Source organism: Poecilia formosa, unplaced genomic scaffold (assembly GCF_000485575.1).
Source record: "Poecilia formosa unplaced genomic scaffold, Poecilia_formosa-5.1.2 Scaffold495, whole genome shotgun sequence".
Taxonomy (NCBI): domain Eukaryota; kingdom Metazoa; phylum Chordata; class Actinopteri; order Cyprinodontiformes; family Poeciliidae; genus Poecilia; species Poecilia formosa.
In genome coordinates this window covers 335,097-346,576 of record NW_006800434.1, presented here as the reverse complement: position 1 = coordinate 346,576, position 11,480 = coordinate 335,097, and the positions used below count along the sequence as shown (strand labels likewise).

The 11,480-nt window shown below is 40.4% G+C and overlaps 1 long non-coding RNA gene across 1 annotated transcript in view; it reads left to right on the top strand.

Annotated features, from left to right (window-relative positions):
- Window positions 1-2,232: 2,232 nt before the first annotated feature.
- Window positions 2,233-11,480, top strand: part of LOC107833992 (uncharacterized) — a 15,458-nt gene continuing 6,210 nt past the window's right edge. Inside the window, exons 1-2 of the long non-coding RNA XR_001659758.1 lie at window positions 2,233-2,310; window positions 8,474-8,476. This is a non-coding gene — a long non-coding RNA (uncharacterized LOC107833992). The remainder of the gene's footprint in view (window positions 2,311-8,473; window positions 8,477-11,480) is intronic.

The following is an 11,480-nucleotide window of genomic DNA, read 5'->3' as shown; positions in this document are numbered from 1 at the left end:
CCAGATAGTGATGAAGCATGCTGCGGGGCTAGTACAGGAGAGCTAGAGATCAATTCTGTCAGGCGTTGCACATCTAATCGCAGTTGATCATGTTGTTCTTTCATATTATGAATGTATTGGAGAATCTCAGGATGAGTAGATGGTCTGACCTGCTGTCCTTGAGGGAGGTGGTTTTTAGCGTGGTAGTCCACCTCATAGTCCTGCAGGTACGTCGGCAGCTGGCTGCGTCGGTGGGGACGATCAGACTCTTCATGTGGATCCCTCCTTTCCATTCCGACAATATATATATTACTGAAGCAGTCACTCAGATCCGGCTCGAAGGACCAAATGTTGAGAAGGCCTCTGGATTTAAGCTGGCAATGATCGCCTCAGAGTGTCCGATCAGAACACCTATTAGCATATATGGATGCGGAACAGATGTGGATGTGGAATGAATCAGGAAGAGTCCCGTTCAATTTGTACTCTTTATATCCTTTCCGACAGAATGTACATGAAGCAGGTATACAGGTATACAAGTGCGTGTGTGTGTGGTTAGGTTTATGAATGCACACAGTCATTCAGCTGCTTCTTTGCTGCCTTTTTTTTCTATCTGTGGGGTTACCGAGCTGCACACCTGTGTTGCGTTCAGGGTGCATAGGAAATCTCCTACACATCCATACCCTTTTCTACAGAAAGTATTGAAATATTCAAACCCGTATTTTACCAAGAAATGTAAATCAGAGCTGGACCACCAGACATATTTTGTCTTTACAGAATTAAACTATTAAAGATATAAACAATGCAACCTTTTAGTGACTGTAATCTATAAAACAGAGCTGCCTGGTTGCTGCAGTGGAGGTGAAGATGGTCCATTCAGGAAAGCAGAGCTGCATCAAACTTTAAGGTGGAACTGCAGAAAAAAGAAACAAAAGCAAATATTGAATTGTTAATGCATGTCACCATGAGAAAAGCTGTTGTTGCACAACTCCCCCCCCCCTTCTCTCTTTCTACTTCCCCTTCTGAGAGGGGGGAGATGTGCTACCAGCTCTCCGTCTAATCGCAGGGGTGTCAAACTCCAGTCCTCGAGGGCCGGTGTCCTGTAGTTTTTAGATGTACCACAGGTACAAAACACTGGAATGAAATGGCTTAATTACCTCCTCCTTGTGTAGGTAAGTTCACCAGAGTCCTGCTAATGACCTAATTATTCTATTCAGGTGTGGTGCAGCAGAGGCACATCTAAAAGTTGCAGGACACAGTGGCCCTCGAGGNAGGTGATGAGTGAAGATCACTGATGGTGAGCGTCAATAAATGATAAAATAAATGTAGCAACAGGAAAGAAACTAAAATGGACATAGCAATAAACCAAGAGAGGATAATAAACGGATAATAAAAGGAAACTAAACGGAAATGAATGAATAACAAAATGCAAGAATAAACTAAGAAACTAAAGTAAATAGAGGAATAAACTGGTATGGCAAGACCTTTCGAGCAATAATTAATACAGAGCCTGTATGGCAAGAATAAACGGACACTATTTCCAGATAAAAGGTAAAATAATATTGTTGAAGTGCCATGGGTTTGTTGAGACCATATCTAGTACTGAGAATAAATATATCTTACAGACCATAACAGTAAAGAACTGATCACTTATTTATGTTTTTAATTAGATTTGATATATTTATTTCTTCAATATTATTTTTCATGTCTTTGTTAATGTCATGAGGCTGATGACTCCATGACACTTTCAAATTGACTCATTAGGATTTAAGAACCAGATTTGTTATTTGTAATTTCTGTGCAGTAAAACTATTAATCTATAAATCAGTAGACAAGATATAATCCATGTTTCTGTCTCATATTTGTATGGCATTAAAAGGATCTGGAACGTTTGTTTTTCTACTGAAAGCTCTGGTTTGCACAATAAATGCCATGTGGGTGAAATTTTATGGATGATACTCTGATGTCCCATTTTCCTGAAGGCAGCACAGAGCTGCACCACCAGAAACTCACAGAAACACTGAAGAGAAGAAGAGTTATGATTAATGTAGTTACAGTTCTATCCATGTTTTAATGTTGCAGAGCTCAGTCGGATTTAAAGTTTAAACTGGCATGTTGTACATCTTTTATCTGCTCATTTTGTGGAATATTTAACAACTAGAAAATGGCAAAGAACAAGAATATTTTTTCCACTCTGATTGGCTGCTGTTAGGCCTACCGATTTTAACTTGAATGTTCATTGCATTTTTNTCCAGAACTGAAGTAAACTCTGTTTAAGCTGGCGTCGAGAAAGACTCGCCTGGTTTGTGACTCCCTCCCTCCAGATGTCCCACCGTCTTCCCCTGTGAAGTAGCCAGACTGAGCAGCCTGCAGTCAAATGGTTCCACAGAGCCACCTGTTAACTGTCGCTCCTTCTCTTTGTTACAACTTGCACTTGTTACTGAACCAGGTTGGTTTTAGTGACTCACCTGAGTCCCAAGGATGTTTTTACATATAGTTTTTGGCTAAAAGCAACCTATAAAACATTTTCCACTTGTTCCTCCCAGAATCAAACTTCACAGCTATTTTATGACCATCAAAGAACTTTAAGGTGACTCATTAACTGAATGTCCACAACATCTTTTAGGTTTTCTTAATGCTAATTATTTTATTAGTAAGGCAGTTTTGATGACAGATGATCTCATATCCATCACCGTCGTCTTGGAGACATTATGACCTGATGTCTGTTCTAATGACCCCGAGTTGCTCAACAGTCCTACGTCTGTTTCCTGCCCAACCTTTTCTTTGGAAAGTTTAAGTTCAGCAATAAGGCCTTGGTCCTCTCTGCTCTCCCATCAGTTCCTGTTTTCCCCTAACCTTTAACCTACCATCCACCTCCAACACATCAGTGACCTTTAATTAGTTACACATTTTACACCATTTCAAGTTCAATGTCAAATATAACCTTTTAATTTCTGATTTAGCATCCATTTATAATATTATAATAACCATTACTTATTAGTTACTCTTATTATAATCATTATGTGAGTTATTACGGACATTTCTGAAAATAAACCAGGAATAATCCATTATTCTAATTATTTGATACCAAGTTACAGTTACTTGTTTTACTTGTAAGAACTTCCACAAGTTTAAGTATTTGTATAATTAAACCAATACCAACCACTGGTTAAACCAATATTAATTATTGGCTTAATTCTAAGTTATTATTATTAATTTAAGTATTTTACTCTGGGTTTTATCCAATTACTCAAAATGTTTAGATTTTATTCTTTAAACCTTTAATGCTTTGAAATAAGGAATAGTCTGAACTACCATTATTCACTGCAGGCTGGAAACTTCCTTCCTCTTCCTTCAGGAAACCTGCTCTTCCTGTTCCATGACTCTCTTTCTGCCTGACTGATGTTTTATGACTAAATAGAAAAAGTAGAATTAAAGCAAATTTTACATTACACAATAACAACCAGATTAATTTTATTACAGTCTGATTCTACTGTTGGGTCTTGATGTCACCTGTGTACTCAATTTTAGAGCCAACTTTATTTATTGTTACTATTAAATTAAAATTTCCAGCATGGGGAAGTGGGAAGATCTCGACTTTTCTCGACAAAGCCTACCAANTAGCTTAACCAATTCTGATGATTTTTTTCTTCAAAATCGCTGGATTTTCGCATTTTCCCATTAAAATGCTCAGAAGCAAAGCCGGTGAGGCAGCAGTGAACTGAGCCTCACCTGGGATTGCGCAACCTCTCGCTTCACTGGCTGCCGTTCTATGAGAGCAAGTTCGTCCTGTCTGTACGCCGGTAATAAAATGGCTAAAAAACATTTAATATATGGACTGATTTTCCATAATTCGCTTGTACAGTGTTTTTTTGTCACCAGCTGTGTGTTTCGTGTTTTGTGTGAGGAGGAGCGATCAGAAACGGCAGAAAACAGACTCGAGGTGAGGCAGGCAGTTTTCTTGCCTCGTGGCAGGGGGCGCTCATGATCCCAGATATTGTGACTACACAACTGCAGAGTAAGACACAGACATAGCTCCATGGTTAGCCATGGAGCTAGCCATACAGTAAATAAGTAAAGTACAGCGATATATTTGTTTTCTCCTCTCTTCCAACGTCAACATGAAAGACTACATTTCTACACTTAAACAGTTTTCTAAAGTGGATTTTCAATTGAAGCAGGAGATAATAACTAAAGAAAGACCATCACCGGAGCTGAAAGTTTTGCTTCGAGACAGTTTGATGATTCTCAAATGGAGTAGAAAAGACATGCCGAGGATAGACTTTGCTTTGGATGAACGGATATTTTTGTGCAGAATTAGCGGTGCATAGTTTTCATTGATACGTAAAGGTAAGACAGCAATAAGATGTTTTTTTAATGAAATGTGCGTTTTTTGGGCTACAGTTTGTATGTCTAAATAATTCAGTAAAGTAGAAGCGGTAGCTAATCTACCACAGCAATTATTTATTAATTAAACATTTAGTCTAAAACATACTACAACAACAGACTGAATGTTATGTTCTGTGTGCAAAATTCTTGAATGTTTTTTGGTGTTAAATCCTAAAACATGAAGTGGCATTGCTATGGCAACGAATCTGCGTAGCTTAACGAATACAGATAACTTTGCTGTGGATCATAGCACGAAATCAATACCTACATTTCTAAGTTTTACTGAGTTAACGCGGCTATGGATGACATGTAAATGATTAGTCTTTTTGCCCTCCAGCGTCTTATGCTTGCACGAAATTTCCGTACGTCCAATAACATGCATGGTGTCTAAGTCATAAGTCTGTGCCTCACNTTAATTGTATTGTTAGAAGCAATTGTTTGCACTATTCAAAGACACTTTTTATTAAACTGTGGCAATAGCAACACTATAGTTAATTTCTATCATAACTATAAGTTTCAGGCTCAGGATTTTTTTTTTACTTTAAGCCCTGTACTATATCGTCATGTGTGTTATGTTGTCAAGCAAAGCAAATTTAGTCTTGCTTTCCCTGGTGGGTATAATGTTTCTGCTGCTGACTGCTGGAGGATTGTGTTGATCTGGTTGATCTGAGAGAGACCATAGGAGAGAAGGTCGCTGGTTATGAAGTGTGTTATGAAATAAGCAAATTTGCTGCTATTTTACAAAATAAATCTTAATATCTGTTTAACTTCCACAGCTGCAGACTGCTTTAAAGATCAAAAAAGCTCAGAGGGATTAATTACATATTTTTTCTGTTAGCACCTCTGAAAGATCTAGAATTGTAAGACATCAAGGCAAAGAAATCTCAGTAGTTGCTGGTAGCTGCTTCACGCCTACCAGGTTTATGTTACCATGGTCATTTTTGTCATTTTTGTCTTTGAACTGGTGTAACCTCTTTCATTCGTCACAGCACCAATGTAGCCTTCCTTAGTTGTTTGTCACCTTCAGAATTCTGGTGGAGGTAGGTCCCTCCTCACCTTCAGGGGTCCTCACCAATTCTGGTGAGGACGCCTGAAGGACCCGTTGCATTACTCAGCACACCACTAGGTGGTTCTAAACATATGCATCAATTAAAATCTCATTATAAATGCATATTATTATTATTATTATTATTATTATTATTGTTGTTGTTGTTGTTGTTGTTGTTGTTGTTATTATTATTTTGGGTAAAATTCACATACACACTTTTCTTTCTGTGACACTGGGTTTGTTCACAAATGCATCATAATGCCCAATCAGTGATTGATTTTAAACTCGGCCAATTAACTGGGCCCCCTCTGGGGGTGAAGGTAAATCAGATTCTGCCTAAAGCCACATATTACCTTGGGCTGCTTTTACGGATTTCCGGCCGGGTAAGTCGCGGTGACAGTCGCGATAGTTAGGATATCTGATTCCGCTGTACTTTCTGCTAAAGCATATTACAAGTTTATAAGGTTTTTCCATGGACTATTGAGTTATTATCGCGGGGTAATAGGTCATCTGATTGTGTCTCTGTTGTGTTCGTCTGAATGGTTTAAAGTGCTGCTTTCAGTGCCGTTCCATCTGAGCCTTAATAGACAAAAACATGCAGTAAATAAATCGATTTTCAATAGGTTTTTTGCACCAAAGAGTTAATAATAATAATAATAAACACGTTTTCACTGAGGCTTTATAAGAGCCATATGAATGAAATAAGTAATTATTGATATGATATGAGCAGCGGCTTTGACACCTGGTGATGGTGCAAAAAACTGATTGAAAATCGATTTATTTACTGCATGTTTATGTCTGTTAAGGCAGTGATTCTTGAGAATAGGGACAAAATGGGTTTTAATTTTCGCATTATTTTTTTTTTATTTCTCAACCTTATGTATGCAAATATGACAAATAATGTTTCGCTAAGGTACAGGCTCCCAGATGCAACATTTTTTTTTAAATTACATTTTTAATCGACCTGACCCAGAACTTTGTCATCGCCATCAAGAAACAAAAGAAATATTATTTAAAACCAAAAACAACAAAAAGNCCACTTCGTCTTCCTAACATGGCGCCTCCTCACCCTGACTCTCATACTGACAGGAGGAACCACAGAGCTCTGTTAGGTTAAAAGCACATCGTCTGAAGTTGGGATATTTTTCCTCTAACAGATTCCAGAGGAATCACCTCAAACCAGATGTTTGGATTTTATTTCAATGTCATTTGTGAATGTTAAGAGCCTCATTTTCAACAGTGGAGCTATAAAGGTTGAAAAAGGTTATTATTTTAGAGAAAGTCTAATCAACATCAATATTTCCACTAAATAAGAGGCAAAAAAAAAAAGTTTGATAAAGGAAAAGCCTTTCAGACTCTGAGCTCGACAGCACCAAACTATTTTTTTATTAGATAATTAATTTAATTTCACATAATTATCACGGTAGAAGCCATTTGTTTGTTAAATACTTAATGAAACATATTTACCGTGTTTGATGTTTGTTGTAAACAAAGAACGTTTGTACTCACAAAGAACGTGGTAATTAGTCCAAGTTTGTCGTTTATTGAATGTTCAGAAACCACAGGTAACAAAGGTAAAACAACCTGAACAGGTGATCAACTCTAAACCACTCGCACAACAAAGAGAGACGGAGGTCTCTCTTTGTTATTTAAGCACACCCGTTGCCATGGCAACCTCCTGCGCTCCAAGCCGACCAGAGAAAACATAACATTCAGTCCGTTACGATATTAAACCTAATATCAGGCTTGATATTTATTTTTGTGATCATTAATAAGCGCTCCCCTGAACACAGAGGTGGTTGATTAGTTAATTTTAAACTCCTGCTCTGCTAGTTGGTAATGGAACCGAAACGCACAGAATGCGCAACACCTTGTTGAAACAATAATCACTGAGATTTTGGGTGCGTTCACACTGCAGCCTGAAGTGACTCAATTCTGATTTTTTTGCCGGGCCGTTCACACTGCCAGTAAATGCGACCTGTATGTATTCTGCAGTGTAAACGGGCCTGGCATCGGCACAATGGCATCGGCGTTCTCAGTGTTCTGCCAACCGCCATAAAAAGAAGAAGTGCTCAGTGTTTGCGGAAGTAAACATGGAGGCTAATTGTGGAGCATAGCTTATATATTTGAAGTTGTAGTACGGTCGGAGCAGCATATTAACAACTTAATTCTCATATAGTCCGTCTTGGTTGTTGTTTGTCTGTCCACTTGCGCGTATCAGGACGCAGAATAGTGAGATTTGTTGAGAAACTGACTTTCAGTTCGGATGAATGCGACCTGGACATTAGGTCACATTTGAATCGGATACGTATCGGATATGGGTCACATTCGAAAAAGAATCCGACCTGTCCTGTTCACACTGCCATGAAAAGATCNAATATATAATAATAAAACCATTTATATTGCTATTTTCACCCTGTGGTTTGTACTATAAAGTATCTATTTTTTACTTAGTGTGGCAGGAAGAGGGTGGAGGCTGCACCTGCTGGTAGGGTGATTACAAGTGGGCCAATAGCGCCAGAGGGCGCTCAGTATAAAAGCCAAGGTGAGCTGCAGACTGACACTTGTTGTTTTGCTGTTGACACGTCGCGCGCCGCGCTTCCGTGTGGAGTGTGCCGAGTACTTAACGCTGCTGCTTTGCGGGACTGAGTCACCCCTTATTTAGCGGTCAAGAGAGATCGGCGTGTGGGACACCCTCCCCACCCCCAGACCAGAACAAGGACCGGCTGATCGCGCTCGGATTGGATTGGATCGCTCATTTTGCCGTGCCTATCAAGCACAAGGACTTTTATGGTGTTATTTACACACATTTTAATCTCTTTTATTGCCTGTATCTTAACAATTTGTCTGTCTTTTCTTTTAGTTTCTAGACCACCGGTGGTGCGCGACGGGCCTGGATGCGGCATCCCTTTTTGGTGTGACTGTGCAGTGATTAATACCAATAGGTGGAGGGAATTGCAAGGAGTGAGTGACTTCACGGGTGTTTGTTTTGATTTCTTTGTTTTGGAGCCTACCATCCAGGACCTGGTCGTACCCACCCGTAAGCCTAGTTAGATTTAGCTTGTGAATTTTCTTTTTGTTTAGATGCAGGTATTTTTATTTTGTAATAAATTATTATTGACTTGAAACCTGTCTCCTGCTAATTGCAAAACCGGACCTGTGTCCTTTTGTTAATTCCTGGGTGATAGCCCCAGGTGGCGTTGTTGGCAACAAACTAAATTAATTGTATGGTCAAAACCCACTGAGTGCCACATTTGCTTAACCAATTCTGATGATTTTTTCTTCAAAATCGCTGGATTTTCGCATTTTCCCATTAAAATTCTCAGAAGCAAAGCCGGTGAGGCAGCAGCGGACTGAGCCTCACCTGGGATTGCGCAACCTCTCGCTGCACTGGCTGCCATTCTGAGAGCAAGTTCGTCCTGTCTGTACGCCGGTAATAAAATGGCTAAAAAACATTTAAGCACACCCGTTGCCATGGCAACCTCCTGCGCTCCGCAAGCCGACCAGAGAAAACATAACATTCAGTCCGTTACGATATTAGGTTTACAGGCTTGATATTTACTTTTGCGATCATTAATAAGCGCTCCCCTGAACACAGAGGTGGTTGATTAGTTAATTTTAAACTCCTGCTCTGCTAGTTTGTAATGGAACCGAAACGCACAGAATGCGCAACACCTTGTTGAAACCATAATCACTGAGATTTTGGGTGTGTTCACACTGCAGCCTGAAGTGACTCAATTCTGATTTTTTGGCAATTCCAATTTTTTTGCCGGGGCCGTTCACACTGCCAGTAAATGCGACCTGTATGCGTTCTGCAGTGTGAACGGGCAAACGACCTGAAAGTGTCCCGCATGCGTAGTAGAGGGCGCAATAGCGTCAGCGTTCTCAGTGTTCTGCCAACCGCCATAAAAAGAAGTGCTCAGTGTTTGCGGAAGTAAACATGGAGGCTAATTGTGGAGCATAGCTTATATATTTGAAGTTGTTGTCCGGCTGGAGCAGCATATTAACAACTTAATTCTCATATAATCCGTCTTGGTTGTTGTTTTTCTTCCCACTTGCGCGTATCAGGACGCAGAATAGTGAGATTTGTTGAGAAACTGACGTTCAGTTCGGATGAATGCGACCTGGACGTTAGGTCGCATTTGAATCGGATACGTATCGGATATGGGTCACATTCGAAAAAGAATCCGACCTGTGCTGTTCACACTGAGATTGAAAAGATCGGATACAGGTCGCATTACGTCAAAAAAATCGGAATTGAGTCACTTCAGGCTGCATTATTGTTGTTGGGTCATTAAGTTTAAAACGTTTTGTTGATTTTTTGTTGTTGTTTAATAAAGTTATGAACGTTTTAAGCCAGTCAGAAGACGTGCTGGTCTCAGCGTCCTGGCGGCGTTCAGTTTGTCACCTAATGCCGAGATCGACTCAAAACCTTCCCCGATTGACTTGCAGCCCTGCTCTAGCAAAGCACGAACAGTTCAGAAACAATATGAAATGGGAAAAAAGTTATTTATTAACTGATTAAATCGTGTTTTAGATTGTTCTTGAAAAATTAATCAGTCACGGCTAATTAGTGGGTGCACTCACTAATTAGCACAGTGAACCCGTTGATTTTTTTACAGCAGACAGCCGCTCCCCTCTCTTGCAGGTACTGCGTACCCCCGCTAAATCTTTTAGTGGTACGCAGTACCCTACCATACCTCCTACCCCCTTCACCCCTCAATGAGGCAGCTAAAAGCTAGCACAAAGCGATAACATCTGAGATGAATGAGAAGGGCTTCACTCCACCCTCCCATCCTCTCCACCTTCTACAGAGGAACCATTGAGAGCCTGCTGACCAGCAGTATGTCCTGGTCTGGGAGCTGTAAGGCCTCAGACTGGAAGTCTCTGCAAAGAGTGGAGAAGACAGGCAAGAGGATCGTTGGGGCTCCACTCCCCCCTATCCAGAGCATTGCACACAGACCCTGCTTAGCCAGAGCAAACCAGATCCTCTCTGATTCCACCCATCCTCTCCATGGTCTGTTCATCCGCTTGCTGTCTGGGAGGAGAGTCCGTAGCATCCGCTGCAGCCATACTCAGAAATAGTTGTCTCCCACTGGCTATCAGATTGCTCAACAATCCTGTCATGAAGACTCTCTGAGACTGTTTGAAAATAGTAATTATTATTTGCATATTATTTAATTATAGGCACACTTGTGTTTTTGTGTGTGCTCCGGTGGCCAAGCGATGACATTTCATGCCAATTTTACTTATGTTTCTTTGTGCAATGACAATAAAAATAAGTGTAAGTCTAACAGAAGCAGAAGGCTCAATGATACTATCAAATCAATGGCCAGGTCGACATTATCTATACACAATATTCGTATCTAAAAAAAAAAAAAACTTCTGTGGTGTCAGTGGAAGTCTTCAAAGTGCTGATGTGCTGCTTCAGGGACAAAAGCTCTGCAGGCCGGACTTCAGTTGAGGATTTTATTACAAACTACAGCCAAAGTCAGTACAACAGAAGGCATGAGGAAATCATGGCCCAATTGTAGATAATTCCCTTACAAAAGCATTGGTGTTGTGCTGTCCTGTAGGGCAGAATACAACACCATGTCTGATTTTCCCTAAGCTGCCTCTTTGAGCTTAAGTCTGATAAAACATACTCTAACCGAGTACGCTATTCTTAAGAGAAAATGTCACTATAGTGTTCCATTTTTAATTTCCTCAGTGTCTCAAAAAAACACAACATAGAATGTTTTCAATTTCTGTGGAAAAAGTAAAACTTCCATCCATTTTCTTTACACCCTTGTCCCTAGTGGAGTCGGGAGGGTTGCTGGTGCCAAACATTTCGGGTGAGAGGCGAGGTACGCCCTGGACAGGTCCCTAGTCTGTCGCAGGGCAACACAGAGACAGACAACCATGCACACACCCACCTAGGGAGTATTTAGAGAAATCAGTTGGTCATGTTTTTGGACTGTGGGAGGTACCCAGAGAGAACCCACCATGCAAACTCCATGCAGAAAGATCCCAGGCCGGGAATCAAACCCGGGACCTTCTTGCTGCAAGGCAACAGTGCCACTGTGCA